General features: G+C 44.1%; 7 non-coding genes across 7 annotated transcripts; 3 read left to right on the plus strand and 4 right to left on the minus strand.

Moving 5' to 3' along the window:
- Positions 1-452: 452 nt before the first annotated feature.
- On the minus strand, positions 453-594 carry LOC138235601 (U4 spliceosomal RNA). The gene has a single exon (XR_011188278.1). It is a non-coding gene; the product is annotated as a U4 spliceosomal RNA (small nuclear RNA).
- Positions 595-2,032: 1,438 nt separating this feature from the next.
- Positions 2,033-2,106, plus strand: trnan-guu (transfer RNA asparagine (anticodon GUU)). Its single transcript has one exon. It is a non-coding gene; the product is annotated as a tRNA-Asn (tRNA).
- A 1,535-nt stretch (positions 2,107-3,641) lies between these two features.
- On the plus strand, positions 3,642-3,723 carry trnas-uga (transfer RNA serine (anticodon UGA)). Its single transcript has one exon. It is a non-coding gene; the product is annotated as a tRNA-Ser (tRNA).
- Positions 3,724-5,272: 1,549 nt separating this feature from the next.
- trnar-ucg (transfer RNA arginine (anticodon UCG)) lies at positions 5,273-5,345 on the minus strand. The gene has a single exon. It is a non-coding gene; the product is annotated as a tRNA-Arg (tRNA).
- Positions 5,346-10,037: 4,692 nt separating this feature from the next.
- trnar-ccu (transfer RNA arginine (anticodon CCU)) lies at positions 10,038-10,110 on the minus strand. The gene has a single exon. It is a non-coding gene; the product is annotated as a tRNA-Arg (tRNA).
- A 6,496-nt stretch (positions 10,111-16,606) lies between these two features.
- Positions 16,607-16,679, minus strand: trnar-acg (transfer RNA arginine (anticodon ACG)). Its single transcript has one exon. It is a non-coding gene; the product is annotated as a tRNA-Arg (tRNA).
- A 1,569-nt stretch (positions 16,680-18,248) lies between these two features.
- Positions 18,249-18,330, plus strand: trnas-gcu (transfer RNA serine (anticodon GCU)). The gene has a single exon. It is a non-coding gene; the product is annotated as a tRNA-Ser (tRNA).
- Positions 18,331-25,376: the final 7,046 nt, after the last annotated feature.

Raw genomic sequence — 25,376 nt, forward strand, 5'->3', positions numbered from 1 at the left:
GTTTCAAAAATCCAATAGATTTCGTTCCACTTCACAATTGTGTCCCACTTGTTGGTGATTCTTCACATAAAATAAAAAATTTATATCTTTATGTTTGAAGCCTGAAATGTGGCAAAAGGTTGAAAAGTTCAAGGGGGCCGAATACTTTCGCAAAGCACTGTACCATATACAGTAAGTACAGACGTTTAAAAAGCTCCACTCATGCCGACGATGCAGCATGAAGAAGCGCAACCTAACGTTTGACAGACAAAAGCCGGGCGCCGCGACGAGCAATATGAAATCAAACTGACAGCACACGGCGTTTCGCGCTGACTCAAAAGTGATCTCAACAGACGCTGTTCTCTGCATAACGCTGAAAGAGCTAAAGAGCGTTTCAGTTGAGACGTAACAAGCTCGTTTCTTTCTACCATGATGTCACCATGACCAAATCTGTCTTTAAACACCTTGCTCAGTCTCTGACGAGACTGTCAAAAATTGCTTTCGCCGATTGTATTGCAAACCGGCGGAAGCGGGGTATTGGGAAAAGTTTTCAACTAGCAATAAACGCGCCTCGGCTAAACCTCACAGGCTACGATACTGCCACTGCGCAAAGCTGACGGTTGCCAGGCAACCGCGGGGATCCTACCGTTGCTTCTTTTTAGCAGCAGAAATACAACCCTTTAAATACAAGATGACAGAACAATGACGAAGGGCATGCCGGGAGGAACTCATGCACTACAGAGGAAAGGGGGTGGGCACGTACAGTTCACATTCAAGCCACAAGTACTCTTCTCGGATGTTGCACAAACAAATCCTAACGTCCTGAAAGCATTGCAGCATGTTTGTGTCCCACTTCCCGTGGCTGCAGGACGACTGACACGAACGGACAAACACAATCTGTGGCGTTTAGCGTGACATAGTCTTGCAGGCATCGTGCTGTCTCACTGCAATACTATACCGCTGGAGGAAACAGTCCATCTGGCCATGAAACTCATTTGAACGTCTAGCTACAGCAACTAAAAATATCATGATTTATTCAGGATGTGTGGAATCAGCACGTCCCGGAGACAGCTTCCGAAATCGTAAGCATTCTCTGGTGGTGTCCTGCAGGCCTCCTGTGGGCGTGCGTTGGTGGTATAGTGGTGAGCATAGCTGCCTTCCAAGCAGAAAAATGTTTTCAAATGCTGTCATGAGCCTTGGATTGTGACTAGCAAAGCGAAGCCTTTTGAAAGAGCTAAAGCACTGCAAAACGGAATTGAAAAAGAATCTTACAGGGGATTCTGAGCGGTGTCTGCAAACATGCAGTCCGATACGGTTGCTGAAAGCTTGAGCTACTCTCAATGTCATGCTGCCTTTCCCCGGAGTAAATCTGTTACATTGAAAGAATGCTTCTGGCAGGTTCAAAAAGGGACCCTTGTTAATTGGAGAAATCAATGATTTCGAATGAATTCTGTATGCGTTAAAAGACAGCTATACACAGAAAACATGCAGGACACTGCTCATGATGTTTCCCGAGCCGAAAAACAGTGCGTTTTTCCAAGCCATCTGACAAAGCCCGCCCACTGAAAACTGCAGCAGTTGGACATGAAAAGTGCCCGATAAATGCCATTTCTCATCATTTCTCTTGGCGTCAGTTCTGCTGTTAAATGGGACGGAGGCAACGGGCTCAGAGAGCAGGTTAAGTGCACACCGAACGCAGATGTGTCCAAGTGTCTGTAAAAGCGCGGTGCTCCGCTGGCGCTGTTCCCTAGTGGCTTAAAGTGCCTGCCTAGTAAGCAGGCATTCCTGGGTCTGAATACCAGCGGTGCCTCTCTCCGTGTCTTGTTGTGCCGAATGTCTCTTTTCAGACAAACATGTACAGCTTGGTTCAGTTTAATGCAAGAATTCATTTCATTTCTGGAATAACTTGTTTTTGAAGAAATCCATACAGCTTGTGAAAGATGAAATCCATTTCTTGGTTGTCAGTGGAAAAAGATTGCCGGCTGCAAGAAGCGCAAGTTATTGTTTTCTTTGACCATAAACCTGCAAATGTAGGGAGCGCAAGCGGCTGTCAGTCTCTGTGGCGCAATTGGCTAGCGCGTTCGGCTGTTAACCGAAAGGTTGGTGGTTCAAGCCCACCCAGGGACGCATGTCTCAGTTTTTCCAATGTAAACATCATCACCGCTAAAGAAGATGGCGCAGAAGGCTCCACAGTCGAAACGTTGTGCTTCTTTTCTTCTCTTTTCAGCATGGAGTAAACCTTTGCTTGATCCTTTGCAGCCTACGCATGCTGACACAGCTACCTTTCTCTTAACGCGCCTCAATCATTATTCACCAAAACCATCAGCAGAATGTGTCGCCTTTGTGGTGATGTCACTCCTCTGCTTCACAAATGTCCTTAGTGACGGACCATTTCTTTCTGCCATTTTTCCGGAGCGGTTATTGATTGCTCCATCATTTCCCTCATACTTTCCATCCCTAGATTGAAAAAAAAAACAGAAACAGGCTGACAGGACGACAATCAAATTGCAAAAACTCATCAAAGCACTCAATAGAGTATTTGAATCCACAAGTAGCTACGAGCAACCTTGTCCTGGCTTACATGAAAGTCGGAAAATGTCAAAAAGAAAAAGATGGTGGCTTTTTCATATTTGTTCTTTCATTTTTAGTTCGTTGGCTCTTCTGTCCATTGTCCTCCTGCCTGGCTCTTGACCTGTGACTGTCTGAACGCACACATTAGACTTTCAGGCGGGGGATTTGTCCTGAGCCTCTGTGAAAGACCCACCCACCCCCATAAATAACTGCTCTAGAAACACATGAATGAAAAACTAAACCACAGCTTAAAGAGGAGCTCCAACTCAGTGCCATACTAATGTAAACGAAGTAATACTAAGACATGTTCTTATGGATTTGTCTTACCTTGAGATATGTAATTGGATTTCAGGATTAACTTCCTCATTCAATGTACTGGTGATTCTTTGCCTGGTCAGTACCTGGGTGGGAGACCTCCAGCGAACAATTAAGCTTGCTGCTGGAAGTGGTGTTAAGAGACTCTTAGGATCTTCCAGAGGTGTCTGTCCAATAGCACTAGTTGCCTTAGAGCTGGCTCAAACATTGCTCAAGAGTCTACCTTTCACAGATGCGCAAAGATGAATGATGGGGGTGCACGCTTCAAGGAGCCTTCCAACTGTAGGGACCGATTAGAGACGTTCCGTAGCATGTGTTCATTTCCATATACGCCCCGTGTCTCAACGGTAGGACAGAGTCAAATACTGCCTCGACACGTAACAGCGTTATATTAAACCGCAGGACTTGAGGGCTGTTTTGTTTGAATGTTCAAGGCATTGGTAAGAGCGTAGGTCAAGGGCCATTGGTGCATCTCCTGTAACTGGAGTAAAAATGCTATTCAAAGTGCAGTGACTAAAATCGTCGTCCACATGTCTCCGTTGTTGATTGCTTTCTGTCTAAGAACGTTCTGTTTTCATGTCCGAACGGGGAGACTTTATCATTCCAACTTGAAGCCACCCTTAAGTCCTCTGAGGTGTGTGTGTGTGTGCTTGCACGTATGGCGTAAAAGGTTTCTTAAACGGAGAGCGAACTTGAAAAAAGTTGCCTCCGCTGCCGCCGCCGCCTCGCACTCCCTGTTCGATTGTAGCAAGAAGGCAGCGGCCGCGGCGCTTGCTGTAGTCGTGGCCGAGTGGTTAAGGTGACGGACTTGAAATCCGTTGGGGTCTCCCCGCGCAGGTTCAAATCCTGCCAACTACGGCGTCCTTTGCATTTGGTTGCGTGCGTGCGTGTAAAAGGACCAGCGCTGTTTTGTTTTCGCTGGGACCTTTAACACTCTAAATCGCCTGGACCCACAGCCTGTGAAATCGATTCTTCAGCACCCACGATGGACGCTTTGCCGCTGGACACAGAGAACGATGCTTTTCTGCAACGAGCTTTCCAGCTGAATTTTCTCGGCAGCTCCGTACTGAACCTGTTCTCCATTGCAACAGCGGAGGCTCGTCACGTCTATAGCAAGGCTGTGTAGGACCGCATACGCCACAGTGACTTGTACACAGACCACATGAAAGGCAAGCAAAATACACTTTTAAAATTCCAAAGACTCACAAGGTCAGAGAAACAGCGATGACCTGAACAGATCTGTTACAGAAGTCTAGGTTGACCTTTTTAGAGCTGTAATTGCATTTTTGTTTAATAGAAGATCAAATCTACTCGCATGTACCAGCACCTTACAGTTTATTGATGTTAATTCTGTTTAAGTAATAAGATTGCTAACGATGTTGGACTTTAGCCGGTGTTTTTTAGAACAAATTGCTTACACTTCTGTAAGGAATACGCAGTACGTGCCTTTGTCAGTCATTGCTCACCATACCTGTAACTTTCTTATCTAACTCACTTCCTCAAATGGTGAAGGTCCACAAACATAAATGAAAAAAAAAACCCTTGTTGTAGATGAGGTGCACAAAAAAGCAGCCCCTGATAGTGTATAACACATTTATACTATTGCAGAGACACATGTAACATATATATACTGTATATATGAAACAGAAATAGAAACAGAAACAGGAATCGCTTACTCACCTGGAGAATCTCTGTAGGAATATCTAGCATTTATCAATGGAAATAAAAGCTGCTTTAATACAGTGCATGTTCAAACTCAAACCCTCAGCTGCTGTTCTTGTTTGTTTTGGGACAAATTGCAACTGAGCATCGCATGAGCCGTTACGTACCCTTATCTGTTAGGGAATTTCAAGGGAGGAGTTAGGTCAGAATGGGTAGGCTGCAAAACAACAAGTAAAGATTTATTCCAAGATGAAACGTTGTGGCGGTTTTCTTATCTTTTCAGCATGGACTAAACTTTTACGTGTTCCTTATATGCTATATATGTATATATTAGCACCAATGTCGTTCTTAAAAACTAACATGAAATTGTCAGGGACATTCAGCTATATACAAAGACGAGACAGACAAAGTAATAATTCTGTATTAACGTGGCCTACATATTGACGCAATGATCAAACTGACTGACATGTTCTGATTCAGATCCCCTGCAGTTCATGCCAATTAGAACAATAGCAATGCTGAGTCCTCCCCACCCTACTGAGCACAAATTCAGCTGCTCTCCAGTTCTGTTCGGCATGTTTTTTCATTGCAATTGAGCTCGGAGCTGGAGATGATCTCCATACAGTTCTGTGTTCACCAGCCCGCACTTGCGTGCTAATTTACGGGTTGTGGCAAATGCTTTTCTATAGTTCATATACATGACGGCAACCTGTTACCGAGGAACCTGAGAGGTTTAAAAGCCTCACGAGCCAGGCAGGACTCAAACCTACAATCTTCTGATCCGAAATCAGACGCGCTATCCATTACGCCACTGGCCCATAGAACATGCGCTTGCACTCCACCACAGAGAGCTCTACACTGCTACTAGTAGTACACTTCCCCATCTAAATTTTCACAGCAAGAAACTTGTGTTTCCTACTATTTTTATCAGGTTTAAAATATCATCTCCTTAAAACAGAAAAAGTGTTGATGTGTCGTGCTGAAATTCCGATTGATTTTGAATTCAAAGAAAAAAGGTTTTCTTCCAAAACACCATGAAATTGTCACATCTTGCAGACAATAGGTGTATTCCATGTTGAAAAGAGAAGAAAGAAAACCATGGAGCCTTTTACAGGTGTGAGGCTTCTTCAGGTGTGAGAAGACCTCACAGTCGAAACGCTGTGTTTCCGTTCTTCTCTTTTCAGCATGCAATAAACCTATTACTTGTTCCTTTGCAGCCGAGGCATGCTGACGTAGCTACCCAGCTGAACATCTTGCAGACTCTACAGTACTTCTCTCCTGTAGAAGTAAAGCAGGGCTTGCTGGGTGAGCTTTTGCTCCGGTAAATTAGGTCACGTGTCATGTTAAATCACTTCTTCTAAACACAACATTTGCTGGTGCTAGCTTTCCCCATGAAAAGAGACATTTCCCTTACAGTACATGACATATCGTTTTTATTCTATCAATAAGTATAGAAATTAAACAAAAGAAAAAATGGTGTCGCCAAAGAATGCACAGCTCTGTCGCCTTGGGGAGGTGTCAAGGGCATTGAGCTCCTTGGACATGAAAAGTGCCCGATAAATGCCATTTCTCATCATTTCTCTTGGCGTCAGTTCTGCTATTAAATGGGACGGAGGCAACGGGCTCAGAGAGCAGGTTAAGTGCACACCGAACGCAGATGTGTCCAAGTGTCTGTAAAAGCGCGGTGCTCCGCTGGCGCTGTTCCCTAGTGGCTTAAAGTGCCCGCCTAGTAAGCAGGCGATCCTGGGTCTGAATACCAGCGGTGCCTCTCTCCGTGTCTTGTTGTGCCGAATGTCTCATTTCAGACAAACATGTACAGCTTGGTTCAGTTTAATGCAAGAATTCATTTCCTTTCTGGAATAACTTGTTTTTGAAGAAATCCATACAGCTTGTGAAAGATGAAATCCATTTCTTGGTTGTCAGTGGAAAAAGATTGCCGGCTGCAAGAAGCGCAAGTGATTGTTTTCTTTGACCATAAACCTGCAAATGTAGGGTGCACAAAAGACTGTCAGACTCTGTGGTGCTGAAAAGTTGGTGGTTCAAGCCCCTCCAGTATGCGTGTCTCAGTTTTTCCAATGTAAACATCATCACCATCGCTAAAGAAGATGGTGCAGAAGGCTCCACAGTCGAAACGTTGTGCTTCTTTTCTTCTCTTTTCAGCATGGAGTAAACCTTTGCTTTATCCTTTGCAGCCTAAGCATGCTGACGCAGCTACCTTTCTCTTAACACGCCTCAATCATTATTCACCAAAACGATCAGCAGAATAAGTCGCCTTTGTGGTGATGTCACTCCTCTGCTTCACAAATGTCCTTAGTGACGGATCATTTCTTTCTGCCATTTTTCCGGAGCGGTTATTGATTGCTCCATCATTTCCCTCATACTTTCCATCCCTAGATTGAAAAAAAAAAAACAGAAACAGGCTGACAGGACGACAATCAAATTGCAAAAACTCATCAAAGCACTCGATAGAGTATTTGAATCCACAAGTAGCTACGAGCAACTTTGTCCTGGCTTGCATGAAAGTCGGAAAATGTCAAAAAGAAAAAGATGGTGGCTTTTTCATATCTGTTCTTTTATTTTTAGTTCGTTGGCTCATCTGTCCATTGTCCTCCTGCCTGGCTCTTGACCTGTGACTGTTTGAACGCACACAGTAGACTTTCATGCAGGGGATTTGTCCTGAGCCTCTGTGAAGGACCCACCCACCCCCATAAATAACTGCTCTAGAAACACATGAATGCAAAACTAAACCACAGCTTAAAGAGGAGCTTGTCATGACCGCCAGGCAGTTAAGACCAACTCTTAAGCAATCTAAACAGCACCAGCAGAGGGTGATTATTAACAAACGCCGCCGCACGAGTTAACCCACCTGCACACACTCCACCGTGGGGTACGCAGTGCTATTTTTACCATCTTTACTTGCTTCCCGCTGGTATTGAGTCTACTCCTTGAGAGCTCTACCTGGCGTTTTTTCCATTACCTCGTTTATTCTGGATATTGGACTCCCCTTCTGCCTTTTCGACTTTGGACCTCGCCTCTCACCTCGGACTGTTTGCCACCAGTGTTCTCCCTGGATTACGACTTACCTTACGCCTCTTGACCACGAAACAAAGCAAAGCAGAGCAAAACAAAATGAACAAACGAAAAGCCTCACGTCCCGCACTTGCGTGTAACGCCGTTACGTGCCCAAGCGGTATTGTACTTCATCTTAGCACTGCACCCCGGGGCGTACGGTATATGGGAACGAGCACACGCCACAAATCGTCTCGAATCACTCCCTACAGCTGTAAGGCACCTTGAAGCGTGCACCCCCAACATTTTTCTTTGCGCATCTGTGAAAGGTAAACTCTTGAGCAAACTCTGAACCAGCTCTAAGGAAACTAATCCGATTAGACGTTACTTTGACTCATCCTTTAAGGGAACCTTGTTAATTGGAGAAATCAATGATTTCGAATGAATTCTGTATGCGTTAAAAGACAGCTATACACAGAAAACATGCAGGACACTTCTCATGATGTTTCCCGAGCCGAAACACAGTGCGTTTTTCCAAGCCCTCTGACAAAGCCCGCCCACTGAAAACTGCAGCAGATCGTGTAAAGACGTTCAACTTTGTAACTACTGCACGCACAGGAAGCAGAATAAATTCCTCTTTTCAAACTGTCAAAGGTTTGCTTTGCGAACACTGCAGGACATCGCACAATCTCTTTTGAATGGGGACAAACGATTTCTTATGGGGCACAGTAAGTACAGACGTTTAAAAAGCTCCACTCATGCCGACGATGCAGCATGAAGAAGCGCAACCTAACGTTTGCATTCCTAGCAAATTCCTTTTATTTTTTGATAAATAAAGACAGTCTTGTTTAACAAACAACACACACAACATTTTACATTGTCAATTCAATTCAAATCAATGTATTTCTATATAGCGCCTTTCACAACAAGGTTACGTGCTGTCTCTTTGAGGCAGATGTTTAAATCCTCTGAGTTAAGTGCTGAAGTTATAGTAGTCCTATCAGTATTGTTGCCTCCGATCAACAGATCCTCATTTTTCTCAGAGTTGAGTAACAAAAAGTTTTCACACATCCAAGTATTTCCTTCCTTAATGCATTTAACTAAACTGATAATAGAAGAGTTGTCGTTTGGTGTAAACAAAATGTTTATTTGAGTGTCATCAGCATATGAATGAAAGTTCATATTATTTTTTCATATTATCCTACCCAGCAGCAGCATGTAGAGAGAGAGAGCAATATTGGTCCCAGCACTGATCTTCTGGTACCCCAAATTGAACTGGTGACATTGATGAAGCAGTACAATTATTAGATATTTGAACATAATGAAAACGATGAGTAAAATGTGAAGTAAACCACTGAAGGACAGTTCCAGATAAGCCAACCTCAAACTCAAACCTGTGTAACAAAACAGAGAGGTCAACCGTGTCAAAGGCAGCTCTAAGATCTAGAAGCAAAGCACAAGCACTGTTGCATTCCCTGCATCAGTAGCTAAGAGAATATCATTTACGACTCTTGTTAATGCAGTTTCAGAAACCAGACTAAAATTTCTCAAGTATATTATTTGAATCCAGATATGATTGACGTTGGGCAACAACTATTCTCCCAAGACTTTTAGATTGAAATGGGACCTTTGAGACAGGCCTGTAGTTGTTAAGAACTTGTTGATCCAAATTTGACTTCTTAAGAGCGGTCTAACAACCGCTACCTTAAATTGATCAGGTACAACGCCTGACGCAAGCGATGCATTCATCATACTAATTATAGGTCCTGCCAGTCCTTCGAGGGAATCTTTGACTAGCTGAGTGGGGATGGGATCTAGCGAACAGGTGGTTGACTTTGTCTTACGTCTGTGTTTATGAGTCCACCATAAGAAGAAATCTGAACAGGAGCGGTGATCATGCGAGGTCACCACGGAGGAAACCACTGCTCTCCCCCCCAAAAAAACCACCACTGCCCCTCTCAAGTTTGCTAAAGACCACATGGATGTTCCAAAGCAACTCCTGGAACAATGTTCTGTGGACAGTGACAAAAGTTGAACATGTTGGTAAATGTGCACAACGTTATGTTTGGAGATAACAAAACACTGCATACCAACTCCAAAACCTCATCCCACCTGGGAAGCATAGCGGAGGCTGTACGGCTTGCAATCATCGAGGGACCGATGAATTCCAAGATGTATCAGGAAATTCTACAGCAGAATGTCAGGGTGTCTGCCTGTGATCTAAAACTCGAAAGACGCTGGGTCATGCAGCATGACAAAAACAAAGGAGTACATCAACAACAGAGTGGCTGAAACAATAGAAATTCCGTATTTTGGGATGGCCGAGTAAGAGTCCTGACCCCAATCCCATTGAAGTGCTGTGGCGTGATCTGAAGCAGGCCGTTCAGTGCAAGACATCTCCCAACTGTATGTGAGAGAAAAGCAGAGACGCTCACTGAGTAAGGTGGGGTTGCAGCTTTGCAAATCAAAAGGACATTTGTACGCTCAAAAAGGGACAGTAGCACCCCAGATGGGACTCGAACCCACAATCCCTGGCTTAGGAGGCCAGTGCCTTATCCATTAGGCCACTGGGGCACACTGGGTTGGGTCGATCACGCTGATGAAGAGCCAGTTTTTTTTTTCCTTTGCTTTTTCAAAGGGATCCCCAAAATTAGGAAAGTTAGGCAGCAGAAGGTTTACTGTGACCTGAGAAGGACCGGCATCCAATCACGGTGGTACACACACACTCGCTCTCACTCATCTGAGCTACACGGCTACCAAGATGATCTCAGGTGCGCCGAGCTGGTACGGAACATATTGAACTCATCGACGGCGAATTGTCTCTCAGACAGGCTTTTCACCTCTGAGCTCCCTGACTGACAGTAATCAGCTAGGTAGTGAAACAGTCAGCTGCTTCTAAGCCTTAAACAGCTGCATCTCGGCGCTTCCACAGAGAGATGATTTGAAAGCCAAACATCGCCCATTGGGAACACCTTACTATCACTAGTTTAAGAGACTCTTAAGGTCTTGCAGAGGTGCCTGTCTAATAGCATGCGCTTTGCAAGCTATAGGTGTTTAGGCTGAGGCAGAATGCCTGTTAACAAAATGTTTTTCTAAAGGGGCCTCGCACTCTTTTCCAAGCAATGGTCACCATCCCCACCGAGTGTCACAATGTAGTCATGTCCTAGGACATCACCTGTTAGTCTCCATTTGTCTGCCACCAACACTTTAGGTTAAGGGGTCACAACCGCACCCCAAAGACCAGAGGAGCCGTTGGCGTTCTGGCGGCGCAGATTGGGCTGAAGGTGGGGCGCTTGAATCTCGCTGTTGGAGGCCGTCTGAAACTGACCCAAGCCTTTCCCTTGAATTAAATGTAAATAAATAAATGAACCCCAGATGCACATGGAATCAATCAAGTGTTTCCTTTGAGCCGTTTCAAAGACTGCTCCAGAGTTTACCTTGCACAGATGCGCAAAGATTAATGATGGGGGTGCACGCTTCCAGGTGCCTTACAACTGTAGGGACTGATTAGAGACAATTCGTAGCGTGTGTTCGTTTCCATATACGCCCCGTGTTGCAATGGTAGGATGAAGTCAAATACGGCTTGGACGCGTAACGGCATTCTATCCAACTGCAGGACTTGAGGGTTTTTTGTGCTTTGTTCTGTTTTCGTTGACATCGCATTCGTAAGAGCGTCAAAAAAAGGCAATTCCAGCATCTAACACGAATAAAAGTGCTATTGAAACTGCAGGGCTGCGCAGCTTCTAAAATCCTTGCACACAATTCTCCGTTATTGTTACTTCCTTCTTTCTGTCTAACAAAGTTCCCTTTTCCTGACCGGACGGGGAGACTTTATCATTCCAACTTGAAGCCAGCCTTAAGTCCTCTGAGGCGCATTTGTCTGCTAGCATGCATTTTGTGAAAGTTTTTTTTGTTGTTGTTAAACGGAAAGCGACTTTGAAAAAGGTTTCCGCCGCTGCCCGGCACTCTATGTTAGACTGCATCAAAAAGGCAGTGGCGGCGGCGGCGGCCGAGTGGTTAGGGCGATGGACTAGAAAGCCATCAAGGTCTCCCTGTGAAGCTTCGAGTCCTGCCGCCTACGGTGTCATTGTGTGTCTGCGCAACAAAGGAAAAGCACCTGTTTCGCTTTTCCCGCAACTTTTAAAACGCGAATGATCTGGATTTCTACATGATTGGCTCTTAAAATGTGATCTGATCTTCATCTGACGCATAATAATAAATAAAGACAGTCTTGTTTAACAAACAACACACACAACATTTTACATTGTCAATTCAGTTCAAATCAATGTATTTCTATATAGCACCTTTCACAACAAGGTTGTCTCAAGGCACTTAACAATGCAAGTTGTTAAGAGCCTTGTGTCTAATATGCCACTTAGGTTACGTGCTGTCTCTTTGAGGCAAATGTTTAAATCCTCTGAGTTAAGTGCTGAAGTTATAGTAGTCCTATCAGTATTGTTGCCTCCGATCAACAGATCCTCAGTTTTCTCAGAGTTGAGTAACAAAAAGTTTTCACACATCCAAGTCTTTCCTTCATTAATGCATTTAACTAAAGTGATAATAGAAAAGTTGTCGTTTGGTGTGAACAAAATGTTTATTTGAGTGTCATCAGCATATGAATGAAAGTTCATATTATTTTTTCGTATTATCCTACCTAGCAGCAGCATGTAGAGAGAGAGAGCAATATTGGCCCCGGCACTGATCTGTCTGGTACCCCAAATTGAACTGGTGACGTTGATGAAGCAGTACAATTATTAGATATTTGAACATAATGAAAACGATGAGTAAAATGTGAAGTAAACCACTGAAGGACGGTTCCAGATAAGCCAACCTCAAACTCAAGCCTGTGTAACAAAACAGAGAGGTCAACCGTGTCAAAGGCAGCTCTAAGATCTAGAAGCACAAGCACTGTTGCATTCCCCACATCAGTAGCTAAGAGAATATCATTTACGACTCTCGTTAATGCAGTTTCAGAAAGCAGACTGAAATTTCTCAAGTATATTATTTGAATCCAGATACGATTGACATTGGGCAACAACTATTCTCTCAAAACTTTTAGATTGAAATGGGACCTTTGAGACAGGCCTGTAGTTGTTAAGAACTTGTGGATCCAAATTTGACTTCTTAAGGAGCGGTCTGACAACCGCTACCTTAAATTGATCAGGTACAACGCCTGACGCAAGCGATGCATTCATCATACTAATTATAGGTCCTGCCAGTCCTTCGAGGGAATCTTTGACTAGCTGAGTGGGGATGGGATCTAGCGAACAGGTGGTTGACTTTGTCTTACGTCTGTGTCCATGAGTCCACCATAAGAAGAAATCTGAACAGGAGCGGTGATCATGCGAGGTCACCACGGAGGAAACCACTGCTCTCCCCCCAAAAAAAACCACCACTGCCCCTCTCAAGTTTGCTAAAGACCACATGGATGTTCCACAGCAACTCCTGGAACAATGTTCTGTGGACAGACATGACAAAAGTTGAACTTGTTGGTAAATGTGCACAGCGTTATGTTTGGAGATAACAAAACACTGCATACCAACTCCAAAACCTCATCCCACCTGGGAAACATGGCGGAGGCTGTACGGCTTGCAATCATCGAGGGACCGATGAATTCCAAGATGTATCAGGAAATTCTACAGCAGAATGTCAGGGTGTCTGCCTGTGATCTAAAACTCGAAAGAGGCTGGGTCATGCAGCATGACAAAAACAAAGGAGTACATCAACAACAGAGTGGCTGAAACAGAAGAAATTCCGTATTTTGGGATGGCCAAGTAAGAGTCCTGACCCCAATCCCATTGAAGTGCTGTGGCGTGATCTGAAGCAGGCCGTTCAGCGCAAGACATCCCAAAAATATACATGAACTGAAACAGTTTTGCATAGAGGAATAGGCCAAAATACCTCCTAACCGCTGCTCAGGTCTGACCAGCCGCTACAGAAAGTGGGGATTGAGGTTTTTGTCATAAAGGAGGTTCCACTAGCTCCTTAATATAAGGGTTCACGTACTTTTTCCATCAATGACCTTGATTGTTTAAACCATTTGGTCAATAAAGAAACAGCAATGTCAAATGTTGGGCGTGTGTTGTTTGTTAAATCAGACTCTCTTTATTAATTATTATGACTTAGATAAAGATAAGATCACATGTTAGGAGCCATTCATGCAGAAATCCACATCATTCCGAAGGGCTGTTTACAAAAGTTTTTCTCCCAACTGTATGTGAGAGAAAAGAAGAGACGCTCACTGAGTAAGGTGGGGTTGTAGCTTTGCAAATCAAAAGGACATTTGTACGCTCAAAATGGGACAGGAGCACCCCAGATGGTACTCAAACCCACAATCTCTGGCTTAGGAGGCCAGTGTCTTAGCCATTAGGCCACTGCGCCACACTGGGTGAGGTCGATCATGCTGATGAAGAGCCATTTTTTTTTCCTTTGCTTTTTCAAAGGGATCCCCAAAATTAGGGAAGTTAGGCAGCAGAAGGTTTACTGTGACCTGAGAAGGACCGGCATCCAATCACGGTGGTACACACACACACGCTCTCACTCATCTGAGCTACACGGCTACCAAGATGATCTCAGTTGCGCCGAGCTGGTACGGAACATATTGAACTCATCGACGGCGAATTGTCTCTCAGACAGGCTTTTCACCTCTGAGCTCCCTGACTGACAGTAATCAGCTAGGTAGTGAAACAGTCAGCTGCTTCTAAGCCTTAAACAGCTGCATCTCGGCGCTTCCACAGAGAGATGATTTGAAAGCCAAACATCGCCCATTGGGAACACCTTACTATCACTAGTTTAAGAGACTCTTAAGGTCTTGCAGAGGTGCCTGTCTAATAGCATGCGCTTTGCAAGCTATAGGTGTTTAGGCTGAGGCAGAATGCCTGTTAACAAAATGTTTTTCTAAAGGGGCCTCGCACTCTTTTCCAAGCAATGGTCACCATCCCCACCGAGTGTCACAATGTAGTCATGTCCTAGGACATCACCTGTTAGTCTCCATTTGTCTGCCACCAACACTTTAGGTTACGGGGTCACAACCGCACCCCAAAGACCAGAGGAGCCGTTGTCGTTCTGGCGGCGCAGATTGGGCTGAAGGTGGGGCGCTTGAATCTCGCTGTTGGAGGCCGTCTGAAACTGACCCAAGCCTTTCCCTTGAATTAAATGTAAATAAGAAATGAACCCCAGATGCATATGGAATCAATCACGTGTTTCCTTTGAGCCGTTTCAGAGACTGCTCCAGAGTTTACCTTGCACAGATGCGCAAAGATTAATGATGGGGGTGCACGCTTCCAGGCGTCTTACAACTGTAGGGACTGATTAGAGACAATTCGTAGCTTGTGCTCATTTCCCTCTGTAACGCTTACGGCCGACAGGCACTGTGTAAGAGCCGGCGTACAAGAGCGGGTGACGTCACCGCCCTTCCCTGTGATAGCAGGACCACAGCTACTGGGCTGTGGAGAGATCTCTCTTTAGCTCACGGGGCTAGGTCGCTGCAGAGAGACGCGGAAGTCCCGGGTTTGAGCCTCCAGTCGGGATGGGGCCGACCAGATGCGGCAAGGGCGCCCGCCTGAGCCCCCGTTGCGTTACATCTCTATTCCCCGTGTTGCAGTGGTAAGATGACGTAAATTCCTGCTTCGACACGTAACGGGATTATAATCAAGTGCAGGAGCTGAGGGCTTTAGTTTTGTTTCGTTTTCCATGGTGTTCGTAAGCGCGCAAATCAAAGGCAATTCCTGCGTCTAACACGAATGTAAATGCTTTTGAAAGTGCAGTGTGGTGCAGCTTGTAAAATCCTTGTCCACATTTTTGGTTTGTTGATGTTTTTTCTGTCTGCCAAAGTTGCATTTTGACATCCGGACTGGGGGACTTTATCATTTGAACGTGAAGCCAGCCTTAAACCCTCTGAGGCGTGTCTGTCTGCCGGCACAAATCTTGTGAAAGGTATTTTTTTTAACGGAGAGCAACTTTAAAAAGGTTTCCGCAGCCACCTCGCAGTCCGTGTTAGATTATAGGAGGAATGCGGCGGTGGTGGGCTCGCTTTTGTCGTGGTCGAGTGGTTAAGGCGATGGGCTCGAAATGCGTTGGGGCTTCCCCGCGCAGGTTCGAAACCTGCCGACTCCGGCGTCTGCCGCACGTCGCCTTGTGCCTGCGCGGCAGAAGTGAAGTGCCGCTTCTCCTTTCCTGGTACTATAACAACGCGAAATCACTTGGACCCGCCGCCATGGGAAGCAATTCTTCAGATAACCACACATTTTGCGTTCGCACCTCTGGTGCTCTACTTATGCCTTTGAAAACCTAATGAATAAAGCTGAAAGAACCGACACGATATGTAGGTGCTGGTAAAGCACGCAGTAAAGAACTGTTAACAGCAAGGGTTTCCGTGGGTTAACTGAGGAGAAGGCGTGATCGCTAATTGTTGACTTTTTATTTGGTGTTAGAAACACTCTTACTGTGCATGACGTGCAACAAATGTAGCCACAGAAATTGCATCACGCTTTCATGTATGCTATTGCAGACACCAACGTTGCCTAGATAGAAAACCGAAAAAGCCGTGGGTTTGCTTGCTGGTCTGAAGGATCTCTCTTCGAATCTCTATCATTTGTCAATGGAAGTAAAAGGCGCTGCAATCTCATACGTTCAGAATCAAACCCGCAGCTGTTGTTCGACTTTTTTTTCTTGACTAATTACAACTGAGTGTCGCATGAGCAGTTACATAAACTTGTCTGGTATATTTGAACACAAATGCCGTTCTTCAATTAAAACTAACAGTACATTGTCAGGGACATTCAGTTCTATACAAACAAGAGACAGACAAGAGAATATTTCTACCGTTCATGTGGACTACGTGTTGACTTACTGATCGGAATAATTGAAAAGTTCGGGCTCATAGCCGATGCAGTGCGTGCTAATTAGAACAGCAACGCTAAGCTCTCAGCACCGTACTGAGCCCAGGTGTTTTTCTAAAGCTGTCAGGTGCAGTTCATTTACATGAAGGAAATATCTTACTGGGTACGATTACAATGCAGTAAGTAGCACAGACTACTTAGGGAGTAGCCCGATGTGTTTAAAAACGACCCGAGCCAGGCAGGAGTCGAACCTGCAATCTCCTGATCCGTAGTCAGACGCGTTATCCATTGCGCCACTGGCCCTGGTGTGACATTGCAGGACTGTAACCCAGTGAGATGAGCACTGCACCTAGTAAAATATTACCCCCGGTCCATTCTTTTCCAAAAGTGAGAAACACCTGTTTTCTACATTTTGTCTGTTTTAAAACCATATCTCTTTAAACCAAACCAAGAGTTTGTCTTTTGCACTGATATTCTGATTCATTTCTTCCAGACTCTACTTCTCTCTTGTAGTAGTACAGCAGACCTTTCCAGGTGAGCAGATCACAGAGTCCGAAATATGCTTCCTCCATCAAGCAAAGTACCTGAACATGACTCTGTCTTCATAAAAGCGCCCCTGTAATAAAGAAATTAAATCCGAAATCAAGAGGGCAGTTGCCTACTGAAGTTCAAGAAGTCATCAATTTTAACCCAGCAACACATTAAAGGCTGCATCTATACAAGTACGATTCTAGAAATGCTCACCAGATTACGTTTTAAGAAGGAACTGTACCTCAGGTTCCGCCGAGATCTTAACTCGGATGGCAGGATTCAGAGTCCGGAGTGTGGACTGATGGCGCATGGAGGGTCCATATACTGTGGATCCCTCAGTGATCTTCCGCGTGTTCAAACCGCCAGCGTGTGACTCCCCTGTCCCTGTGACCTCATTGCTCTGCTCTCGCCTCTGTGCAGCTGAGCCCGACTCATGGTAAAGTGGAAAAAAATATGCCCTCATCGTGGGATTTACTCTGGATCGAGGATAGATGTCACTTTTTTATCGTTGAACAGGATGTATGTGATGTGGCGACTAGGTTCAATATTGTATCCTTTTAAAAGATTAAGGACTGGGGTGAGCGTGATTTACCACCCTTTCAGCTAAGAACCCGACATGAGCACCGTTTAAGCTGCATAGACTCGGTCGTTTAACTCTTCTCCATTAGCAGGGTTAAGGTTAAAGAAAAAAAACATTGCTGACTTCTTTTTTTTTGCCAGCCGCTAGCGCTGATTAGCAATGTTTGTATTTCATGTTTTGCAAGTTCCATCCATTTTAAGAAAAACAAGTCGCGTTAAAGACAGGAAATGAATACTTGCATTTAATTAAGTCTAGCCGTAGGCGGTTGTCTGTAAGGACCAGTTCTGTTCGAGAAGACAGAACAAAGAAGGCACCACTGGGATTCGGACTCAGGATCTCCTGTTTAAGAGACAAGCGCTTTAACCAACTAAGCAACGGCGCCCCGGTAGTGTTGTCCTTTTGCAGCCACTTGGACACACCACTCAGACACATCTGCATTCGGTGTGTGCTCCGCCTGCTCGCTGAGCAAGTTGCCACCTTTACATACAATAGCAACATCGACACCAAGAGAAAGGATGACAAATGGCTTTTATCTGGAACTTTTCATGTCCAAGGAGCTCAATGTGCTTTCTGTGTACAACAGGGCCACTGAACTCCACAATGGCCACTGAACCACAGCAGTGGCTTGCTGGCTTGACATCTCCCAAGGAAAATGTTGAAATCGCATGTGGAACAGGAAAAGGACCCTTGAGTACGAGGGAAAAAAAAGAAAAAGATCATCTGGAGCGCGCCAACCCATGTCTGGACAGCCCGGTTTCATCGACGAGGTGGCCGAGTGGTTAAGGCGATGGACTGCTAATCCATTGTGCTCTGCACGCATGGGTTCGAATCCCATCCTCGTTGCTCTCTACGTTTGACGTTGGCTCTCCTTTTGTTTGCTCCAGTACTAGAGCCTTACATTTTCTAGCGGTGGCTGAACATGGTATAGTAGGCTAACGTTGGTATCGAGCAGTGGTAGTAACAGTATTTACGTGCCGCTGCTGCCAAGTGGCTCTGGGTTGAGACCGCGTTTTCACTTACTTGCAGCACAAACGGAGAAAGCGATTTTTGACAGTCTCTCGAGAGACTGCGCTAGGTGTTTAGGGATAGACTTTGTCAGTTCCCCCTGGGATGATGGCCTCTCAAATAGTTTGTGATTCCTCTAGACGTTTATACAGTAGAAGCCTGCTTCGTGGCTTAAATCCAAGCTAAGGAAACGAGTTAGAGGTCTGATGCAGAACTGCGAATTCAATGAAGGGGAACACTACAGTACATTGCACTGTATGTGTGAGGAAAGCTGCCCCCTTCTGTTCCTTGTCGACCGAACAGAGGACTGTAAAGGATACCGCCAAGAAACTTTAGGATGCTGGTTGGAATCCAGCTCCAAAGAAGCCCCTTTGGGTGTTATGTCATCAAAAAGTAAGAACAGAGAATCTCCCTTTGATCAAAAGCGCAACAGAACTGTTTTCCGTGGAGCAGGTTTCAGACCCGTAGACCTGTTTTATTTGTAGGGCAGGGCGCATTCCCAAACGCGAATCTCCTGTTTTAGAAATGCTTTGGGCGGCGTGAAGTGAAAATAAGAAGTGGGCTCCAGATGCACATGGAAGCAATCAAGTGTTTCATCCGAGCTGTTTCAAAGACTGCTCAACAGCTTTCCTTTTACAGAGGCCCAACGATTAATGATGGGGGTGCACCCTTCAATGTGCCTTACGACTCTAGGGAGTGATTGAGACGATTCGTAGCGTGTGTTCATTTCCCTCTATTCCCCATGTTGCAGTGGTAAGATGACGTAAATTCCTGCTTCGACACGTAACGGCGTTATAATCAAGTACAGGAGCTGAGGGCTTTTGTTTTGTTTCGTTTTCTATGGCGTTCGTAAGCGCGCAAAACAAAGACAATTCCTGTGTCTACCACTAATGTAAGAGCTATTTCAAGTGCGACGTGGTGCGGCTTTTCAAATGCTTGTGGGCATTTCTCTGTTGTTGATTCTTTTTTTGTGTGTAACAAAGTGGCATTTTCATGTCCAGACGGGGAGACTTTATCATTCCGACATGAAGCCACCCTTAAGTCCTCTGAGGCGTGTCTGTCTGCAAGGCTTGTATTTTGCCTTCCGCCGGCGCCTCGCGATCCAGGTAAGATTGTAGCAAGAACGCAGCGGCAGTGGGGCTTGCTGTAGTCGTGGCTGAGTGGTTAAGGCAATGGACTAGAAATCCATTGGGGTCTCCCCGCACAGGTTCCAATCCTGCCGACTACGTTGTCCGCCTTCAGTCGGTGTGTTTCGGCACAAGCAAAGAAGCGCGCCTCTTTGCTGTTCCTGGTGGTTTTAAAACGCCCAATCGCTTGTATCCGCTGCCTTGGAAATAAGTTCTTCAGCGTCCGCAAATGGCATTTTGCAGCTGGAAGCAGATGTCGACGCGTTTTGCACAGAGCACCAAAAAAGCGTCTTTTTTGAAGGCTCAGGCACTGAGCATTGGTGGTTCAGTGGTAGAATTCTCACCTGCCACGCGGGAGGCTCGGGTTCGATTCCCGGCCAATGCAGTGGCTTTTGCAGCGAGCGGCTCCATCACTTGCATCCCCTTGCAACTCGCAACTGAAAACCCACTGAAGCTAAGCAGGTGTGAGCCAGGTCAGTACCTGGATGAGGATGAGCTACAGGGAAAAACAAAGCTTCCAGCTGGAAGCGGTGTTAATGGTGCCGGCGGGGGGGCGCTCACCCTGAGGTCTGTGCGGGTCCCAATGCCCCAATATAGTGACGGAGATGCTGTGTTGTAAAAGGGCGCTGTCTTTTGGATGAGATGTAAAACCGAGGTCACAGCGCTCTGTGGTCATTCAAAATGACCACCAAAACCTTTGACAAAAGCTCTTGGTAATTGATGGTCTTCAATAATGCTTCTCCTTTAGGTACATTTTAAATCAGCTGAAAAATGCTGTGAAATGGGGGGGCACTTCAGGCCAGTGTAGGATTTGGGTTACAAGAACCATGAAACTGCACGAGAAAGCCCGTACACTGAATTACACAGCTTTCTATTCAAAGGAGGACAAAATTCCCTGAGTTTGATTTTTTGCAACACAGAGAGGAGCACTGTCGTGAGGCCGGTTAGCTCAGTTGGTTAGAGTGTGGTGCTAATAACGCCAAGGTCGCGGGTTTGAGCCCCGTACGGGCCAGGTCTAGGTCCAGGTCCCTGTTTGTGAAACAGGCAAATGACTGTCTCAGGGGCCCATTCCTCATTCTCAAGACACATGTATGCAGTATGTACACCGTGCATTGAGCAATAGGGACTGAATACACCACAGGTAAGGTTAGAAGTCATTCTGAGGTGCCACATGTGAGGGATACAGCTAGGCATCCAAAATGTAGGGTTTGAGACCCTTCAGGAGTACTGCATCCTTTGAGACAGACCTGTGCATGTTAAACAAATGATCATTTCTTTTGGCATTAGGGACTAAATATACTAAACATATGATGCTAAAATGTTATTTTCACATATATTAATGTAATAAATGATTGCTTATGCTTTATAAACAAATCTAATTAAAATAAAAGCTTAAGTTTTGTATTTATCTTGTACCATAGAACATGATTTTCTTTGTATTTCAAGCCCACAAAGTGTCCAAATGACGCACTACATGATATAAGGAAGATTATCACATGCATATCGGTATTATCTTTCTTATGAAAATGCATTCCTTTCATTACCTTTTACTTTTTAAAATGAACTCAAATTGAGTATAATGTAATAATTTAAGTAGAATAGATTCTAATAATATAATGATCCAGTGTTTTGCACTACTTCACTGCTTCACTGCTCTATGCCATCTGGAAATAAATCCTCAGACTGCTTACTGCCCTGGGCATGTACCAATAAATTAAAGGAGCACATCTGTTTATCACTGCGTTGAAGCAGGAGACACACAGTCTCTGCAAACACATCCTAGATACAGTGTTCCAGCACCTTTGACCTCATCCAGAACGTATCATTTCTTGAAAGGGATTGCTGTCCGAATGCACATCTGAATCCCAAACAGAATCTCTAGTAAAATACGATCATTTGTGAAACAGGCAAATGACTGTCTCAGGGTCAATTCCTAATTGTCAGACACATGTATGCAATGCTTTCACCGTGCATTGAGCAATAGGGATTAAAAACACCGCAGGTAAGGTTAGATGTCATGTTCTATGATCATTTCTTTCAGCATTAGGGACTAAATATACTAAACGTATGATGCTAAAATGTTATTTTCACATATATTAATGTAATAAATGATTGCTTATGCTTTATAAACAAATCTAATTAAAATAAAAGCTTACGTTTTGTATTTATCTTGTACCATAGAACATGATTTGCTTTGTATTTCAAGCCCACAAAGTGTCCAAATGTTCTATGATCATTTCTTTCAGCATTAGGGACTAAATATACCAAACGTATGATGCTAAAATCCTGAAAAAAGGATGTGCTCCATCTCGTCAGTAGATTGGATTCCAAAACTGATTTGGGTCAATATACATTACCTTTGAAATTAAAGTACAGTCTACTGTAGGGAACCATCAACTTAGAAAGCATTGGCCTTCCCTGGGGGTCAGGTAGGTGCAAAAGATAAACCTTTATCCTATCTTTATCTTAAGATAAGTGGCCAAGCAGTATTTTTCCAAGTTTCACCAAGCACATCATGTTGCCATAGTAGACAAAGTTCTATAAAATGTTAAATAACTTTTAAAAAAAGCATCTTGGTCTTACAGTACTGTACAAGGTGAATTAAACTGTCCCTGGTAATAAAAAGTAATTAGAAGCATCTCAGAAACTTTATCTCTAGAAACATTAGCTGTTTTATATCATGTAATTTAGTGTGATGTTGTCAGAATTCAAGGACATTATCACACACAGAAATTGGTTCAGTTAAATCTAAAAAACACAGCTAAACATGGGTTTAAATGTAACAGAAGTCTTACCTCTTGTCAAAAGATTTAATTCAAGAAGCGATGTAATAAATGATTGCTTATGCTTTATAAAGAAATCTAATTAAAATAAAAGCTTAAGTTTGGTATTTATCTTGTACCATAGAACATGATTTTCTTTGTATTTGAAGCCCACAAAGTGTCCAAATGATGCACTACATGATATAAGGAAGATTATCACATGCATATCGGTATTATCTTTCTTATGAAAATGCATTCCTTTCATTACCTTTTACTTTTTAAAATGAACTCAAATTGTGTATAATGTAATAATTTAAGTAGAATAGATTCAGGTAGGAAATATAGAGTCATGATGTTTATGGCTGACATCATTTCACATGGGTGAATTTTAAGCTAAGAAATAAAAACATTTACAATGAAGATACCATTGCTTAATTTTAAATGCCTTTAAAAAATAAATACCTCCTGAGAATAATTTGCCACTCCCAGATCCTTGGTAAGGTACTGTTTGAATCCAATCAGGAGAGGAGCATCCAGGGAGTGCTTTCTATAGAGTCCAGCTTGGGCCACTCTCTTCCGGCCTGCTGATACTTTTTAACTACTCAGGGCCTGTAAGGATATAAAACACCGGTTTAAACATTTTATACCTATAAGACAAATTAGAATTTTAGTAAAAAATAGATACATCTGAAAAATAAAAAGTCTTACTGCTGATAGAGTTCTTCAGAGCTCACATCTTCCCCTTCCTTATCTGCTTCTGTTTCAGTTTCTAGAGCAGCCTCTGGCATCTCTTCCACCTGGACTGCGGCCTCTTGCTCAGGGCCGCTGGAATGCAGGTAGATTCTTTTCAACATGCTTTTACATAATATGTTGTAACAATGATTTCAAAAAGAAACTACAGAAGCCTTACAGATTAAAAATATCTCACCTTGCCAATGTGTCTTCAGGCTTCCCATGTACAAAAAGGCCCAAGGACTCTAGCAGTCTTACAACCACTATCCTGTTTGCCTCACCAGACACGATCTCTATTCTGTGGTAATCCACGATGACCCCGTTCTTCAGGTGATTCATCATGTCCTCCCTCGCCTGTTGAGAGGCCATCCTGATCTTTTCTGCCGTGGCGTGCTTCATACACGCCCTCTTCAAGTGAGCAGGAAGCTGATCAAGAGTATTCAGGCACATCTTGCACACCAGGGGAATCCTCGCGGGTTTCCTTTGAAAATAAATAATACCATCTGTGTATAGAAACAAGCTAAGACTGATTTCTTAAATTATCCTTAATTTTCTCTCTCATAGTTTGAGCATAATGATTTTATTGCATTTATATAAGAATTGCTCATTGCTCCTAAATAAATAATGGTTTCATAAAAAAGTGAACACTTGGTCTCAGTCACAGACTTTCCAATAGAAGCCATTGTGGAGTTCAGCAACTGCAGGTCCTAGAAGTGGGGAAGGAATTTTAAAAGAGAAATTGAATTACAATACAGAAGGAATGGCTGAGGGATCACTGAAATATATATATACAAATTCCAAAGACTGAGTCCATATAGAAACAACTACCTTTCATTTTCAGTATAAGAAAAAAAAAACATTATCTTCCAAAGCATCATAAAATTGTCCCTTCTTCCAGACTCTACTTCTCTCTTGTAGTAGTATAGCAGACCTTTCCAGGTGAGCAGATCACAGAGTCCGAAATGAGCTTCCTCCATCAAGCAAAGTACCTGAACATGACTCTGTCTTCATAAAAGCGCCCCTGTAATAAAGAAATTAAATCCGAAATCAAGAGGGCAGTTGCCTACTGAAATACAAGAAGTCATCAATTTTAACCTAGCAACACATTAAAGGCTGCATCTATACAAGTACGATTCTAGAAATGCTCACCAGATTACGTTTTAAGAAGGAACTGCGCCTCAGGTTCCGCCGAGATCTTAACTCGGATGGCAGGATTCAGAGTCCGGAGTGCGGACTGATGGCGCACGGAGAGTCCATATACTGTGGATCCCTCAGTGATCTTCCGCGTATTCAAACCGCCAGCGTGTGACTCCCCTGTCCCCGTGACCTCATTGCTCTGCTCTCTCCTCTGTGCAGCTGAGCCCGACTCACGGTAAAATGGAAAAAAATATGCCCTCGACGTGAGATTTATTCTGGAGCGAGCCAGTGTTGCGCATAGCTGCCTTCAAAGCAGTTAACGCAGGTTCGATTCCCGGCCAACGCAGTTACGAATGTTTTCAAATGCTGTCATGAGCCTTGGATTGTGACTAGCAAAGCGAAGCCTTTTGAAAGAGCTAAAGCACTGCAAAACGGAATTGAAGGAGAATCTTACAGGGGATTCTGAGCAGTGTCTGCATACATGCAGTCAGATAAAGGTGCTGAAAGCTTGAGCTACTCTCAATGTCATGCTGCCCTTCCCCGGAGTAAATCTGTTACATTGAAAGAATGCTTCTGGCAGGTTCAAAAAGAGACCCTTGTTAATTGGAGAAATCAATGATTTCGAATGAATTCTGTATGCGTTAAAAGACAGCTATACACAGAAAACATGCAGGACACTGCTCATGATGTTTCCCGAGCAGAAACACAGTGCGTTTTTCCAAGCCATTTGACAAAGCCCACCCACTGAAAACTGCAGCAGATCGTGTAAAGACGTTCAACTTTGTAACTACTGCACGCACAGGAAGCAGAATAAATTCCTCTTTTCAAACTGTCAAAGGTTTGCTTTGCGAACGCTGCAGGACATCGCACAATCTCTTTTGAATGGGGACAAACGATTTCTTATGGGGCGCAGTAAGTACAGACGTTTAAAATGCTCCACTCATGCCGACGATGCAGCATGAAGAAGCGCAACCTAACGTTTGACAGACAAAAGCCAGGCGCCGCTACGAGCAATATGAAATCATACTGACAAGCACACGGCGTTTCGCGCTGACACAGAAGTAATCTCGACAGACGCTGTTCTCTGCATAAAGCTGAAAGAGCTAAAGAGCGTTTCTGTTGACAC

The sequence above is a fragment of the Lepisosteus oculatus genome, unplaced genomic scaffold (assembly GCF_040954835.1).
Source record: "Lepisosteus oculatus isolate fLepOcu1 unplaced genomic scaffold, fLepOcu1.hap2 HAP2_SCAFFOLD_82, whole genome shotgun sequence".
In the NCBI taxonomy this organism is placed as follows: Eukaryota; Metazoa; Chordata; class Actinopteri; order Semionotiformes; family Lepisosteidae; genus Lepisosteus; species Lepisosteus oculatus.